Source organism: Apium graveolens, chromosome 4 (genome assembly GCF_009905375.1).
Source record: "Apium graveolens cultivar Ventura chromosome 4, ASM990537v1, whole genome shotgun sequence".
In the NCBI taxonomy this organism is placed as follows: domain Eukaryota; kingdom Viridiplantae; phylum Streptophyta; class Magnoliopsida; order Apiales; family Apiaceae; genus Apium; species Apium graveolens.
In genome coordinates this window covers 131,080,758-131,098,807 of record NC_133650.1, presented here as the reverse complement: position 1 = coordinate 131,098,807, position 18,050 = coordinate 131,080,758, and the positions used below count along the sequence as shown (strand labels likewise).

The 18,050-nt window shown below is 37.2% G+C and overlaps 1 long non-coding RNA gene and 1 other non-coding gene across 4 annotated transcripts; both read left to right on the top strand.

Moving 5' to 3' along the window:
• Window positions 1-9,661: 9,661 nt before the first annotated feature.
• On the top strand, window positions 9,662-9,768 carry LOC141721984 (small nucleolar RNA R71). The gene has a single exon (XR_012575023.1). It is a non-coding gene; the product is annotated as a small nucleolar RNA R71 (small nucleolar RNA).
• Window positions 9,769-11,828: 2,060 nt separating this feature from the next.
• On the top strand, window positions 11,829-15,018 carry LOC141719838 (uncharacterized). Of its 3 annotated transcripts, none has more exons than XR_012574173.1 (6): window positions 11,829-11,904; window positions 12,236-12,564; window positions 12,872-12,984; window positions 13,576-13,635; window positions 13,860-13,979; window positions 14,818-15,018. It is a non-coding gene; the product is annotated as an uncharacterized LOC141719838 (long non-coding RNA). The 3 variants fall into 3 exon arrangements; XR_012574174.1 differs by having other exon boundaries at window positions 11,835-12,324; window positions 12,423-12,564; XR_012574172.1 differs by having other exon boundaries at window positions 11,835-12,564.
• Window positions 15,019-18,050: the final 3,032 nt, after the last annotated feature.

Here is an 18,050-nt window from a genome sequence, read left to right as displayed (position 1 = left end):
CTTCACAATAAATATTTTTTTAAAAATATAAATTTATTTTAATTTTTTTATATCAAGAAGTAAAATAAACTTATGTTAATTATTAAAAAAGAGTAAGTTAAAATGCTTGATACATATATATTATGAAATATTTAATATACAAATTTAACATATTTATTTTAGTTTAATAGTTATTCTAATTAAAACTCTGTTTTATTTCATTTATAAAAATATTAACACTAAAAACAATCACATTTTTTAAAAAAAAAATAAAAATCTCAAAGAAAAATCAAATTAAAAAATACAAACTGAAAAAGTGAAAAAAATGGGTATCAAAATGTGAAGATATGAGTTTCAAAACAGAACAAGTACAGATATAATTGAATATCCCAAAGAAAAATTGAGTTGTATCCCCATTGCAAAAGCAAATTCTCAACTCTCACTCTCCTTGGCCGTCAATGCAACTGCCACTCTAACTGTCTCCCCTCTCATTCGCACTCTCACTCTCACTTTGACGTTCTGACTTGGATAGTCATTGGGTTAACTCGCTTTTTATGTAATTGATTTGTCCGTGCTAATGGAAGTGATTGGATTCTATTTGATGCTTATTGAAGAGATCAGGTTCACTTTTTTAACTTTATATTTTGTAGGTTCAATTGGGGTGGTTAATTGAAGAGAATGTGTTCTATTGTTATTAGGCACAAAGCTTGCGCTAAATAATTCACGCAAGTATACGCGTTCGTAATTAATATAGAATGATTTCTAGTTCGTTCCCACATAGACTCTGATTAATTATATTTAAGTAACACTTACTCACCAATGTATGATTATTCTTCAATATCAAAACAATGACAATTAAGGTTGATTAACTAATATTAACTACGAGAATTAAACACTTAACTTAACAATATTAAACACACATGAGATCATAACTTCATAACTACTTCATTCAATAGTCATTGTTATTACCCTTAGCATGTAATGGTGATGATATTAACCGAACAACACGAAACTGATAAACGCCAACTTTCATTGTACAAATACCATTCTACCAAGCATCCACAAATAAGATAGAAGTTGAGTAGGCATCAATTATGTTGAGACCCCATATGTCTACAGAATTTGACAACATAACGATTTAAGCGCAAGTTATTCATGATGATTACACAGGGCAAGTAAAACGGTTAGAGTTACCCACTAATCATGCATACAATACATGAACCTATGCTAGCATGACAAGTTCTAAATCTCAAGATTCACTGTCGCTTCACAAGAGATTAACAAGCTATCTTACATGTTCGCGACGCACATAAGACGAATAAGCACAACCTATGCTAGATATCGTACAATCACCACATACCAAGGTATTAAACAATTAACTAAAGAAATCCATATAAATCCGCTATGATCCCATGATCACGATTAGCCCATAATAGAACTCATCATCACCATGGGTTCATATGAAAACATGATAATAACACAAGGATATAAATTAATAAAAATACTTAATAAATAATGAAATAGGTTACAAGAGTATTAAGGTTCAAAGCATAAAGAAAACTAGCATCCACTTACAATGAATTAAAAGAATCACAAGATAAACGTATGCTTCCTCTTCTATGTTGTTGCGTGCTAAAACGGTCTTCTCGATCTTCTTGCCCTTGCTCTCGATTATCTTCTCTGAAGAAAACGTCTTCCCAAAAGGTTTATATAATAACTCAAAAGAACCAGCATCCACAGAAGTCCAATCGTAATAGAATTAGAAAATCCAGATTCTGAAAATCCGCACCTAGGCGGCCGCCTCCTTCTTCCAGGCGGTCGCCTGCTCCCATCAGGCGGCCGCCTGCAACACTTCTGGAAAATTCCTATTTTTGCTTCTATTTTTGCTGAATTCTTCGCACATCAACCCGGGACTGATTCCAAGCACTTCTTTAGGCTTTATTCAATGAAAAAATCCTATCTAAGCAAGTTATACCCTGAAATGCAAAAACACTAGAAAAACGCGTCAAATACACAAAATACTCGAGTTCAAGACACCAATTCAAGCCGTTATGAGATGCTCTAAGTGGTATAAAATGCCACTTATCACACCCCCAAACTTAAATCGATGTTTGTCCTCAAGCGTCACAGACTCAAACTCAAAATAAAACATGCATGAATGCAAACTATATGAATGCAGCGATCTCCATCACGATGACTAAACCAACCAACACATGACATATCAACACATACAATTAGGCGACTAAAGATCAATTAAATATCGCAAGCTAACATACAACTAGAAACGTGGTGTGTGCGAATGCCTAACAAATATGCATCGAAACTAGATCAATCACCATAACTTAATTATCCTCAAGGCAATCATAAGCTTATACGAAGAATATATTCTAGACACAAAATAACTTATAACACTTCAAGATTATTGGATTTTATTATGGAATCATGCTTTTATTCAACACATAAATAAATGCTTATTTGATCATGCAATGAGTGAGGTCCACAAAAGAATTATGCAATGGTACCCATTTAGCGAGCGTTAGGTTAGCGGATCCCAGACTATAAAAGCCTTAGGTCACTAGGCACAAAGTCCCCTAAGAACTTAATAACTCGAATACCTAAGAGCCCACTTGTGATCAATTGTGCATTAAACCATATTTTTTTTTCTTTTTTTTTTCAATTTCTGAGCAAGTGCGTTTCGTTCTATCTTGCTCAACCCTAGATTACTCGTATACAATACGAGCCGGCTACTAGCCATTTGACGTCTAGCCACAACTAGCAATGAATTCCAATTTTTCCAATTTTTATTTTTTCATGTCTTTTATCATTAAGAGCCTATCATGCATTCTAAGCATAAACAATAGATTAATCTCAAAAACCATCAAACCATGACAACAATCTAGTCCTTAAGCATACTCTAAGACTTAGTGAAATTACAAGTGTTTCTAGCATGCATGTCAACCTAAAAAGATTCAACATCACTCTAACGCTATCACTGCACTCGCATCAATATCACATATTAATCAGTAAACAACACAAAGGGATCATGATATAATGCATGAGCTATATGACATGATAAATAAAGCTATAAAATAAAAAAATATATATATAAAAAAAACTATATGGCAAAAATATGCAACTATATGAACTAAACTAACATGCAAATGCAACTACATGACACACACACAAATCTGTTCCTTAACTACCACCCCCAAACTTAAAATCTTTACTGTCCCCAGTGAAGATAATAGAAAGGAACACAAGGTATACCTACTCAAAAGAATCATCATCATTATCACCCTCAGAGGGTGGAGTCTCAGGAGGTGGATAAACAGAATCCTCACCATAAACGGGCCACTGGATGTTAGCTCCAAGGCATCTAAATGCAGTCCCAAGTGCTTGGGTGAGCTCTTGCACAAACCTACTCTGCGACTCATACATCGCATCCATCCTCCTGGAAAGCCTCCTGTACTGGACATCAGCCAATCCCGAACCATCTCCTCCCTCGGCTCTCGAAAAACCTGCCTCTCCCCGAGCCTGACTGGGCCTCGCCATGGTAGCAGCAGCTGCTGGAACTCCTCCTGGAAGGTGATATCCCAAACCATGTGACTCGGGCTCGCCACCCGTCCACTCCTGTATCACATTCAACGTCGATAAATCAATAGGAGCGGCCGACATCTGCAGCTGCTCATAAGACGGCCACTGGACTCTACATGCCTTGCAAATCTTTGTGACAATAGAGGTATACGGGATAGAGTACTGCGATTTCCCCCTCAAAAACTACAAAATCTCTTGGTAGATGTACTCACCAAGGTCCACATAATATTCCTCATTCAGAATTCCCCATAACAACCTCGCCCTCTCCATTTTCACCTCATGTGCATGCACAGAAGGAAGAATATTAGCACACATAAATGCATTCCACGCACGAGCATACATGTTCATCGCGACAGCAGGGAAATTACGATACTCATTGGTTCCCCTTTTGAACTTCCACACTGTGCCCGGCCGACAGAGAGTAGCAATAATCAAGTCCATATCAAAGTCCTCAGGGGACTTTTCATTCCAATTCTCCTCCTGTGGTTTCCTTTGTCGCTACCCAATAACATGGCGAATCGCCTCGGGCTGATAATCAACAGTAAGCCCACGAATAATAGAAAACCCATTCTTGTCGACCTTGGCGTTCGCATAGAACTCGCGAACGATACTCATCGGAACCGCCACAGGTGACACACAGAATGTAATCAATCCCTTCTCAACAATCATCGGTAGCAAATCATCATCCCTCCCTGATGGAAAGAACCCCCTCTCCCTTATAATAGGCTTAGTCAGAAGCTTGGTATACTCTTCTTCAGCAGCTCCATCCAACAATTAGGGCCTCGCAGCAGTGTTCCTTGAAGAATCAGCAGTCGGAATGGTGTTACTGCTCCCTACAGTTTGTGTTCTCTTTAGGGCCATTAGAACTGAAAATTAGGGTTAGAGAGTTGTGTTTGGTGTGTAGGAGAGATTTTCGTAAAGTTGAAATTGTGTGGGATGTGTATGTAGAGGTTGTATGTATTTATAGGGAAAATTAGGGTTAAAATTTGATTAGGAGTGGGGATTGTGGCTAAGTATGGGGGTAAAATCGTGGGTTAGTGGTGATATGCTGCTGTGGTTTTTTGTTTTGTGGTTTTTTGTTTTTTTACAGTAGGCTGAAAATGAATTTTTCAAAATTCAGGGCCGCGGGCGGTCGCCTGGCACCAGCAGGCGGGCGCCTGCTAGCGCGCGGCCGCATGATCCTAGCAGGCAGGCGCCTGCAAGGTCTCTGGAATTTTTTTTTTCCTACCAACATTTTTCTGATTTTTTTGGGTTTTTGGATAAAGTACTAAATTCTAAGGTGTCCTATGGTCTCATATCTTGGGTTGCCTCCCAAGAAGTGCTTCTTTTACGTTATTAACTTGACGTAGAGTAATGCGATCAAGTTGTCAATAAAACGGCACTAACCACTTCACGGTTTGCCGTAACCCCATAATAGTGCTTTAATCTATGACCATTTACTTTAAATGCTTGGCCCAGATCGTTCTCAAAAATCTCCACCGCTCCATGTGGAAATACAGTTTTGACAATAAATGGTCCAGACCACCTTGATTTCAACTTTCTAGGAAAAATTCGGAGACGCGAGTTAAATAGAAGAACTTGTTGCCCCGGCACGAATGACTTAGGCGATAGCTTCCTGTCATGCCACTTTTTTAACCTTTTCCTTGTACATTTTGTTGTTTTCGTACATTTGAAGTCGAAATTCATCAAGTTCATTTAACTGAAGCATTCGCTTCTTCCCAGCTGCATCTAGATCAAGGTTTAAGTTCTTCAATGCCCAATAAGCCTTATGCTCAAGCTCCGCAGGTAAATGACATCCCTTACCATAAACAAGTTGAAATGGGGACATCGCAAGTGGAGTCTTTTATGTTTTATAAGCCCAAACAGCTTCATCGAGCTTCAAAGACCAATCTTTCCTTGACGGACAAATGACTTTCTCTAGAATGCGCTTGATCTCTCTATTAGACACTTTAGCTTGACCATTAGTTTGCGGATGATAGGCAGTAGCAATACGATGATTCATATTATAGCGTTGCATCATAGAAGTGAACTTACGATTGCAGAAATACGACCCTTCATCACTTATGATAACTCGTGCCGTTCCAAACCTTGTGAATATCTGCTTATGAAGAAAACTCAACACTACCTTTGCATCATTAGTCGGTAGAGCCTTGACTTCTACCCATTTCGAGACATAATCGATTGCCAGCAAGATGTACTGATTATTGCAGGATGAGATAAATGGTCCCATGAAATTGATTCCCCAAATATCGAAGACCTCAACTTCAAGTATCACATTTAAAGGCATCTCATCCTTTCTGGTAAGATTCCCAACTCTTTTGCAACGATCACACCTTAAAATGAACTGATGTACATCCTTAAACAACGTAGGCCAAAAAAAACCTGCTTAAAGAATACGAGCTGCTATCTTTTCACCACCATAATGTCCACCATAAACTGTGGAATGACAGTCTCGTAATATCCCCTCCGTCTCACAGAATGGGATACATCTCCTGATGATCTGGTTAGCTCCTTGTCTAAACAAATATGGTTCATCCCATATGTACCACTTCACCTCATGCAAAAACTTCTTCTTTTGAGCCGCATTCATATTAGGATGCATTATAATGCTAAAAAGATAGTTCACAATGTCTGCGAACCATGGCTCTTCCTCTTGAATTGCGAACAACTGCTCATCCGGAAAAGATTCGTTAATCAATGTCTTATCATGTGAAGTAGACTCGAGATTTTCCAATCTAGAGAGATGGTCATCTACTTGATTTTCAGTACCTTTTCGATCCTTGATCTCTAACTCGAATTTCTGTAGCAAGAGAACCCAACGAATAAGTCTAGGCTTCGAATCTTCTTTGAGACCAGATAGTGGATGGCAGCGTGATCAGTGAACACTGTCACCTTTATCCCAAGTACATAAGATTGAAATTTTTCAAAACCAAAAATTATAGCCAAGAGCTCCTTCTCAGTAGTGGTGTAGTTCAGTTGGGCTCCATTTAGCATCTTACTAGCATAATAGACCACATGAAAGATATTATTCTTTTGCTGCCCAAGAACTGCTCCCATCGCATAATCACTTGCATCACACATCATCTCAAAAGGTTCTCTCCAATTCGGTGCCGTAATGACTGGTGCGGTGATTAAACTCTTCTTGAGAGTCTCGAATGCTGCCAAGCATTCATCATTAAATTTGAAAGGCACATCTTTTTCGAGCAAGTTGCACAATGGCTTAGATATCTTAGAGAAGTCCTTGATGAATCGCCGATAGAAACTCGCATGACCAAGAAAGCCACGGATTCCCTTCACAGAAATAGGTGGCGGAAGATTTTCAATGACGCCCACCTTGGCTTTATCCACCTCAAGACCTTTACTAGAGACCTTATGCCCAAGAATGATGCCTTGATGCACCATGAAGTGAACTTTTTCCCAATTGAGCACCAAATTGGTTTCAACACACCTTTTGAGTACCAAAGGGAGATTATTCAAGCATTCATCATATGAATGTCCAAAGACAGATAAGTCGTCCATTAATACTTCAACATTATTTCCAATCATATCGGAGAATATATCCATCATGCATCTCTGAAATGTGGCAGGTGCACCACATAAGCCAAAAGAAACTCTGCGAAAAGCAAACGTGCTAAATGGACAAGTGAAAGTAGTCTTCTCTTGATCTTCAGGTGCAATGCAAATCTGATTGTATCCCGAATAGCCGATCAAAAGATAATAATACTCATGACCAGCCAACCTGTTAAGCATCTGATCAATAAATGGAAGAGGGAAGTGATCCTTCATCGTGGCTTTATTCAACTTTCTGTAGTCCATGCATACCCTCCATCCTGTGACTGTTCGAGTGGGGATGAGCTCGTTCTTCTCATTTCCTACTATAGTAATACATCCTTTCTTAGGTACACATTGCACGGGGCTCACCCAAGAACTGTCAGAAATAGGATATATGATTCCTGCATCCAGCCACTTTAGAATTTCTTTCTTTACCACATCTTTCATGATAGGATTAAGCCTTCACTGTTGCTCAACAGTCGGTTTGCTACCTTCCTCTAGCAGAATTTTATGCATGCAGTATGAAGGGCTGATCCCTTTTATATCTGTTATAGTCCATCTAATGGCCGATTTGAATTCTCTCAAAATCCTCAAGAGCTTGTCCACATCACTACCTGAAAGGTCAGATGCAATAATAACAGGTAAAGTAGATGCATCACCTATAAAAGCATACCTCAAGTGTTCAGGAAATGATTTAAGCTCCAAAGTAGGTGCTTCCTCAATAGATGGTTTGAGCTTTCCCTCAGTATTCTTGAGATCAGTATTTCCTAGAGATTCAAATGGCATGTCTAGCTTTCGTTTCCAAGGAGAAGCATTTAGATATTGTAACTGCTCATTGCCTTCATCATCTTCACTGTCAAAATTCCCCAATAAGGCTTTTTCTAAGGCATCAGACCTTAGCACATGATCAAGTTCTGAAGTAACTGCAGAATTGACCAAATCCACCTTGAAGCACTCCTCATCTTCCATAGGGAATTTCATTGCATTGAACACATTGAATGTCACATCTTGATCATGCACCCTCATAGTGAGTTCACCTTTTTGCACATCTATCAAGGTACGGCCTGTAGCCAAGAAAGGTCTTCCTAAGATTATGGGAATCTTCTTATCTTCCTCGAAATCCAGAATGACAAAATCTGCAGGAAAGTTGAGCTTGTCCACCTTTACTAGCACGTCTTCCACGATGCCTCGTGGGTATGTAATCGAACGATCAGCCAATTGTAGAGACATGTAGGTGGGCTTTGGATCCGGCAAATTCAGCTTTTTGAAGATAGACAACGACATTAGATTGATGCTTACTCCCAAATCGTAAAGGCACTTGTCAAATGATAACTTTCCAATGGTGCAAGGAATGGTGAAGCTACCTGGATCCTTAAGCTTTGGAGGTAACTTTTATTGCAGCACGACACTGCACTCTTCCGTCAGAGCATTGGTATCAAGATCATCCAGTTTCACCTTTCTTGAAAGAATACCTTTCATAAATTTTGCATAACTAGGCATTTTCTCCAGAGCCTCAGCGAAAGGTATATTGATGTGAAGTTTCTTGAACACCTCCAGAAACTTACCAAATTGCTTGTCCAGCTTTTGATTTTGCAATTGCTTAGGAAAAGGTGGTGGAGGATAGAGATATTTCTTCCCTGTACTACCCTCAGGCAGAGTGTGTTCAACAGTAGTCTTCCTTGGTTCCCCCTCTTTCTTCTTTTGCTTTTCTTCATCTACAACTTTAACTTCTCCATCTTTTGCTTTTTCAGCATCAACAACTTTTCCAGACCTTAAGGTGACAGCTTTGACTTGCTCTTTAGCTTCCTTCCTGCCTGGCACTTCATTATTACTGGGAAGCGTGCCAGGTTGATGATTGAACAAGGCATTGGCTATTTCTCCAATTTGATTTTACAAGGTCTTGATAGAAATAGCCTGGCTTTTGCACAACAGCTTTAACTCCTCAAAATCAGCACTAGAAGGTGGAACAACACCTCTTTGTTGAGGATATGATTGCCTTTGAGTAAATTGATGAGGTTGCTGGAATCCAGGTGGATTGAAATCTTTACTTGCAGTTTGCTGATATGGTTGCTGAACAAAATTCTGATTATTGCTCCAGCTGAAATTGGGATGATTTCTGTTATTAGGATGATAATTAGCGGGCACAGGCTGCTGCGATCTCTGAAAATTGTTCACATACTGAACAGATTCATTAACAAGAGAACACTGATCCATAGCATTAGAGTCTGCACAAAGCTCACAGATACTAGCTATTTGATTTACTCCATAGTTGGCTAAAGAATCAACCTTCATAGACAGCGCATGAAGCTACGCTGCAATAGCTATAGCTGCATCAACTTCCAGAATACCTGCTACCTTCCCAGGCATCATCCTTTGAGTCGGGTTTTGATACTCGTTTGCATCCATAGTTTCAATGAGATTATAGGCCTCGGTATAGCTTTTGGCCCACAAGGCGCCTCCAAAAGCTGCATCGAGCATGGGCCGAGATTGGGCCCCCAAACCATTGTAGAAACCAATGATCACCATCCAGTCAGGCATACCATGATGTGGACACTTTCTCAACATCTCCTTGTAGCGCTCCCAAGCTTCACATATAGATTCTCCTTGTTGCTGTGCAAACTGAGTAAGAACACTCCTCATAGCTGCAGTCTTGGCCATTGGATAGAACTTCACAAGAAACTTTTGCACAAGATCTTCCCAAGTAGTGATGGACCCAGCTGGTAAAGAATGTAACCAGTCCTTAGCTTTGTCCCTCAGAGAGAATGGGAAAAGCCTCAGCTTGATAGCCTCATCAGTAACACCATTATATTTGAAAGTACTACAGATCTCTACAAAATTCCTGATATGCATGTTGGGGTCTTCAGTCACAGCACCTCCGAAAGAAATAGAATTCTGCACCATCTGAATAGTGCCCGACTTGATTTCAAAAGTATTGGCCTGAATAGCCGGATGAATGATGCTTGACTGAATGTCATCAATTTTAGGCCAAGAAAAGTCCATAAGAGCTGGATCTGCTTGAACTATACGATCACCCATAATTTCAGGTTCTTTCTTTTCACTCTCTTTATCCGAATCTTCAAAAACTATCTTCTCCGAAAAGTCAAGAGCTGTATCTGTCTCCTCAGCTTTATCCAGATTCCTCTTGCGAGTGCAAGAACGTGTTTACATAAACGCTCGCTAGAGTACCTGAAACACAACCGGAAGCATTAAGTAACAAGTCTTAATCAATGAATCCTAATGACCACTGATGGAAAGTACATAAACTAAACAAATTAACACCGAGTCCCCGGCAGCGGCGCCAAAAACTTGTTAGGCACAAAGCATGCGCTAAATAATTCACACAAGTATACGCGTTCACAAGTAATATAGAATGATTTCTAGTTCGTTCCCACATAGACTCTAATTAATTATATTTAAGTAACACTTACTCACCATTGTATGATTATTCTTCAATGTCAAAACAATAACAATTAAGGTTGATTAACTAATATTAACTACGAGAATTAAACACTTAACTTAACAATATTAAATATACATGAGACCATAACTTCATTACTACTTCATTCAATAGTCATTGTTATTACCCTTATCATGTAATGGTGATGATATTAATCGAACAACACGAGACTGATAAACAACAACTTTCATTGTACGAATGCCATTCTACCATGCATCCACAAATAAGATAGAAGTTGAATATGCATCAATTATGTTGAGACCCTATATGTCTACAGAACTTGACAACATAATGATTTAAGCGCAAGTTAATCATGATGATTACACAGGGCAAGTAAAACGGTTAGAGTTATCCACTAATCATGCATACAATACATGAACCTATGCTAACATGGCAAGTTCTAAATCTCAAGATTCACTGTCGCTTCAGAAGAGATTAACAAGGTATCTTACATGTTCGCGAAGCATATAAGACGAATAAGCACAACCTATGCTAGGTATCATACAATCACCACATACCAAGGTATTAAACAATTAACTAAAGAAATCCATAGTAAATCCGCTATGATCCCATGATCACGATTAGCCCATAATAGAACTCATCGTCACCATGGGTTCATATGAAAACATGATAATAACACAATGTTATAAAATAATAAAAATACTTAATAAATAATGAAGTACGTTACAAGAGTTTTAAGGTTCAAAGCATAAAGAAAACTAGCATCCACTTTTACAATGGATTAAAAGAATCACAACATAAACATATGCTTCCTCTTCTTCGTTGTTGCGTGCTAAAACGGTCTTCTCGAGCTTCTTGCCCTTGCTCTCGATTATCTTCTCTGAAGAAAATGTCTTCCCAAAAGGTTTATATAATAACTCAAAAGAACCAGCGTCCACAGAAGTTCAATCGTAATAGAATTAGAAAATCCAGATTCTGAAAATCCGCACCCAGGCGGCCGGCTCCTTCTTCCAGGAGGGCGCCTGCTACCAGGCGGTCGCCTGCATCACTTCTGGAAAATTCCTATTTTTGCTTCTGTTTTTGCTGAATTCTTCGCACATCAACCCGGGACTGATTCCAAGCACCTCTTTAGGCTTTATTCGATGAAAACACCCCATCTAAGCAAGTTATACCCTGAAATGCAAATACACTAGAAAAACACATCAAATACACAAAATACTCGAGTTCAAGACACCAATTCAAGCCTTTATGAGATGCTCTAAGTGGTATAAAATGCCACTTATCAATTGTGTTCACTAATAATTGATTACATCTTTGAGTTTCCTGATCAATTTTGGGTTTCTTTGTTGGTGCTTCTCTGGGTATGTATTTTTCAGTTGAAATTTAATTTTTAAGGTCCCTAAATTGATAGTCTCTAGGTACGCTTGTGTGTATCTGCTTTTGTTTCTTTAGAATTGAGGACTCAGTTAGGCAGAGTACAAAGTTTTAGTTTCAGATTATATTAATGTTAATTTTAATTTCTAAGAAATGAATAATTAGAATTTACTCTTGCAATAATTGATTTTTAATAAAATTACATGAATTTTTATTGCCATGGGAAAAATATGCATGCTATTCTTTTCAGCATACTTTTGAAAATTAGTAACCAATTATATTCTTAAAAAAGATGCTAACATAATTTTTAAGTCACAGTGTGTCTTTGCTAGTTCCATTTATGCAGGTATGTTCCTTCTTTCTTACCACCTCCGATGGCAGTAAAGTCAAAAGATTATGAGAAAAAGGTAATTGTAATTGAAATATGAATATACCTCTTTAGAAAGAGGATTTACAAGATCATATCAAGCAATATTTTACTTGTATATGATCTTTGCATAAGAAGGATGAAAGGCCGAAAGAAAAAGAGAAAAGGAGATCTCGGAATACTAATCATTTCATGGATGAATTGAAGCATGAGCAAAAAAAGAGGTAATGGCACAACCAAGAGCGTGAACACTGGGGCGATGGTCGTCATACTGAGAAGTGTAAGAAACTACTTGAATTAATCTGCATGTATATCAGATTATGTCTCCGTCTGTGGCCAGTTCAATATTGTATTGTACATCTTTACAGTTTTATTATTTGATTAAATTGTATTGAATATATAACATTTACCAGATGCTATTTATTGGCTATAAGATTTTCCTTTTCACTTACTAACTGAGAAAGCTTAGCTTTCGATGTGCGAAGCTGAAATGATTATAATAAGATTTGACTTGAGAATTTAGTAGATTGTTTCCTCATAGTTATAAATATTTGAACGAGTGAATACTGATTTATATTCATATTCAGCTGTCCAGCAGACTTGATGGGCGGCCTGATGATTTTGATCCAAGTGGTAAGCCTGGCTCATTTGATGACGGAGATCCACAAAAGAGAAATCTATGGGGAATCTTGCACCCCGGGTTGGATACTAAAATTTTCCAGCACAATTGTTGTTCCCCAATTTTCACAAAAGATTGATACATAAAACTAGTATTCTAATGATGTGTTCTAGGTGGATGAGATTTTTACAATCCATACTTTAGGAAGATTTATACACATTGCCCGTGTGAAAATAATGTAGCCCAGAACAGAATAGGACCGCAGACTATTAAGAAACTGTGGTTTATAGATTTTATGAACAGAGCGAATGGATAGGCTGTTAAAGATGCGATTCAAGATTATAACTTTATTCCATTAATTTAATATGTAATTGTACATAATTTTTATTACTTGATCAACGTATTACTAGCCTATATGATGTCTTGTTAGAAGCTAAGTTATGCACATAAGATTAGAAATCTGGCTCAGTGATTTGAGCATCCCGTTTATAAACATTGGAACATTATGCATTTTCTATAACATGAATTTGTTTACAAATTCATAGTTGTATATCAGTGCATCTAAAGCTCTGTACATCACTACGGTCATGCATGTTTGCAAGTAGTAATGCAAAGTGTGATAGTGACATCATCTCATATTCGGTATTAACATGTTATGTCTGTTTTTTACAGGTGGTCTATTCCTTTACCTCCAAGTGGTTTTGTAGCATGTTTGACGTATGAGTAATTGAGGTGTACATTTTAAGTTCCTACCTTGTTAGTTATTTATTGTTACATTGTAGTTGTGCATCATTATTAATCCTCTGTACTCTGTCGACTTGGTAAATTCTATGGCAACTTATTTGGTGGAAAAAAGAATTGACACAGATTTCCAACTCCGAACTACATAAATGACTATTACGTTGTCAGATTAGAATAAAAAAATATAATCGAAGTTTGTTAATATATTTTTGCAGAGAAAAGAAAATCAAGTGGAACAAGACTAACATGAACTCAAGCTTTCATATGAGTGCCGCTGCTTCTCACTATACTCGACAGTTATTTTATTTATCACATCATCCGCGTCCATTTTATCGGTAAGACTCTACTACTACTTGTGTTAACAAGAAGTTGCGACTGCTCTTAGTAGTAACTACTACTTAATTTAACGTTACATAATATTTTTACTACAAAAACTGAAGATAAGTGCTCCCAACCAAATCCTCGTAGTTCAGACATTTCCACTACAATAAAAAGTTATGTCTCCTTTATTGATCGAATTCAGTCTTAGGATACTTTATTAGGAATGACAAATTACACATGTAAATTATTTTAATACCGGCTGACCTTTCTTTCAAATATTATGTAGAACTATAAAATGGATCTTCTTATTGATAACTATGCAAACCAAGATAATTTTAGGCAAGCCTTGATTTGTTTGAGATATTCTTTTCATTTGGTACTTGGTTTGTGCTACTTGTTATGCTTGTTTTAATACCCCTCTAATAATGAGGCAACAAGACTTTTGTAAATGTGAGTAATAGTACAGGTGATTTGTATTTATATCTCCTTGATAGAAAAGTTGGATTTTTATTGATAACACCTTAATAGATTTTTTTAGCTTTTAAGGCGAATTGTTCTTGCCATCTGAACTATAGTCCTGCTATTGTTACTAATGTTGTATTTCCACAAGTCATATCATTAAGAATAACATAAAGAAAAGTGCACTAACATTGTCATGTACCTTCAATTGTTAGTTAACTTTTGCTAATTAGCTTACAACCAGGAAATAAGTGAAAAAGCAGAAGTCAACAACATAACAAACATGTATAATCAAATATTGGGTGTTATTTTCTTCAATCATGTATTAATAAAAGATGAATTGAATGCAATAATTGATGTTCTACTTTTGCTAATATAATTTTTTCTATTCAGGGCATAAGGCACTTTAGGAATGCAAGGAAAAAACTCAAACTAGCTATAATGAGTGCACAACAAATTGTTAGGAGCTGAAACAAAAATGAAGCAAGTGTTAGAAATTGGCACGCTGGTAGAAATTTGATGTAATATATTTCATTTTGTAAGCAAACCAATACACTAGGAAGATTTTTTTTTCTTAGTAATTGTAACTTGATTTTGGAAGAATTAAATATTTTAAATTTATTTAAATGTAATTTCTAAGCTTTGTTTTCATTTAATTCTTGGGCGTACTGTATTGTTGGTTGAGAGTAGTTGTATTAGTACAATGAAATAGGTTAACAAGGATATTATTAAAAATTGAAAAGACCTGTTTTAACGAACCAGAAGCATTGTCGTTTTCCAGAACCGACGACAATCTCCATAATCGATGCAATTAGTTGGATCAAAGGCGTCGGCATTCTCCATAACCGACATAAATAGTTAGAACAAAAGCGTCGGCATTTTCAAGAACCGACACTAAGATTTGACCTGTAGCGTCGGTTGATTACTTTTTTGCGTGTGTTATTTAATCGATGCTAATTAAGTTTTTCTATTGCCAGCTTAACCGACGCTATAGACATATACCTATAGCGTCTCCTACATTTACTACGCCATTTACCCGACGCCTTAGGGTCTTTTTGACCGACGCTACAAGTCCTGTTTGTACTAGTGTCGGATTTTATCTTGAGAGAATATAAGAGAATATGAATCTGTTTGTTACTTTCAAACTAAGGACCACTGCATGCTTTATACACTAGCATCACGGGTTTACAAGACTTGCACTAAAATATACTAAACTACTTTCTAAAGAAACCTTTTTCTATTTACATTGCAGGTCTGTGACCATCCTTTGTCTAGTTAATCTTGGCCCTTGATCTTGTATTCTTCCAGCTACTTTGTATATTTTTCAATCTAGTTGATAGATCATTTGTTGACTGATAATCTTGAATATTTAACTTGTCTACATTCTGTATTTGAGAGGCATATCGAGATCTTCGGTTTGTTCTATAGAGAAGTGATATCTCGATAAGTATAATGACTTATCGAGATCTTTGAGTTCTCTATAGGTATATTTGACTTGTCGAGGTCTCTTGATCTTTGCAAGCGAAATGGCTTATCGATATGTCTGAGATCTCTACATGTAGAATTGACTTGTCGATATCTATGAGATCTCCATATACACATTTTGACTTGTCGACATCTATGTGTTAGGAATATATGTGCATTAGTTTGATGATATGTTTAACAAAACACTTAAGTAGAAATTCAGTGTCTGTAGCCTCAACGGATAAGACCACTTTGGCTATCCGTTGATGGTGTAGCTTTACTTAGAAATAAGTCTAGTGTTGTAGCATATTTCAGTCTCTGTATTTAAGATGTAATTCTTAGAAGTTGAGAGAAACTATGAGTCATGTTGACTACTAGAAGATATGCAGATAGGAAGGCCAATTGTAAATATTTCATGCCTTGTAATTTTGTATAAATGAAGTGGTATCAACGGATGACTTAAAGACCTTCAACGGATGAGAAGATAAGCTTCAACGGATGTCTCTAAAGCTTCAACGGATAACATCCTTCAACGGATGAGTGCATCAACGGATGAAAGCTTCAACGGATGTTCTGTTGATTAACCGTTGATAAGTGGTAGTTGTACCTACAAACAGAGGCACGTGGGTGAACAGAGATAACTGAAATGTGGCAGCCTAATTTCAGGAACATCAGAAAAAGCAGCCGTTCTACTCTAGTATAAAGAAGCATTAAGTCAACAAAGTACTGGAGTGAACTGGAGAAGAAACAAGTGGAGATCTTACTTTATTATTTTATTATATCCCTGTCTTCACTTGTAAACTTGGTAATATATAAACCAAGTAGTAGCTAGTAATTAGATAAGAATTTTTCCAGAACTGTTTAGAAAAATCTTGAGAGAAAAATTATCTAGTTTGTACTAGGATGCAGCTGTGATCAAATTCTTAGATCACAGAATTTCTGAAATACCATCTCTGGTGGAACAACAAATCCACCAGAAAAGTTTTTAAAGGTTTATTGTGTTCTTTACATTTGTGTTTGAATATATATCTGTCTGTATCAGCTTAAAGCAATTCACACACTTGTTCATCTTGAACACACAGTCTTTATAAACTGCTCAAAACTTGAAAAAGTTTTGAGATTTACATTCAACCCCCCTTCTGTAAATCTCATTGTTAGTTCTCTAGAAATAACAATTGGTATCAGAGCAGGCTCTTGACAAACAAAGAGTTTAAAGATCTTGGAATCTAACAAAGATGAGTAAGAAGGATATTGGAGTAAAAATCCCAGTTCTTGACAGAGACAGTTATCACCACTGGAAGGTGAAAATGCACCTTCATCTACTCTCCCAAGATGAAGGTTATGTAAACTGTATTGAGAATGGTCCTCACATTCCCCACAAAGTAGCCACAGTTGCTACGGCCACAATTGCTGTTGGTCAATCCATTCCAAAACCTAGAGCAGAATGGACAATGGAAGACACAGAAGAAGTCCACAAGGATAAGAAGGCTATGAACATTTTGTTTAATGGTCTTGACAAGGATATGTTTGATAATGTGATAAATTGCTCAACTGCCAAAGAGGTTTGGGACACAGTTCAGCTGCTGTGTGAAGGTACAGAACAAGTAAAAGAGAACAAGATGCAGCTTCTCATTCAACAGTATGAGTATTTTCATTTTGAAGAAAATGAATCTTTAAATGACACATTTAACAGATTCCTAAAGCTGTTGAATGGATTGAAGCTGTATGGTAGAGTGTACCAGGTGAAGGATTCAAATCTTAAATTCTTAAGATCCTTGCCAAAGGAATGGAAACCCATGACTGTCTCCTTAAGAAACTCTCAGGATTATAAGGACTTCACTCTTGAAAGATTATATGGAATCTTGAAGACTTATGAACTAGAGTTGGAACAGGATGAGGTATTGGAGAAGGGGAGAAAGAAAGGAAGTTCAGTTGCATTGGTAGCTGAAAATGAGAGGGAATGCAGACAAGAAACTGTGAGATCTACATCAAACTCCAAAGATGGTACAAGATATCAGGAATCAAGCAAAGGAAAAGAGCAAGTTGCTGAGAATGAAGACAACTCCAGTCAAGATGACTCTGATAGTGTTGATGAGCATCTTGCATTTCTGTCCAGGAGATTTACAAAGATGAAGTTTAAGAAAAACACTAGAGCCACTAAA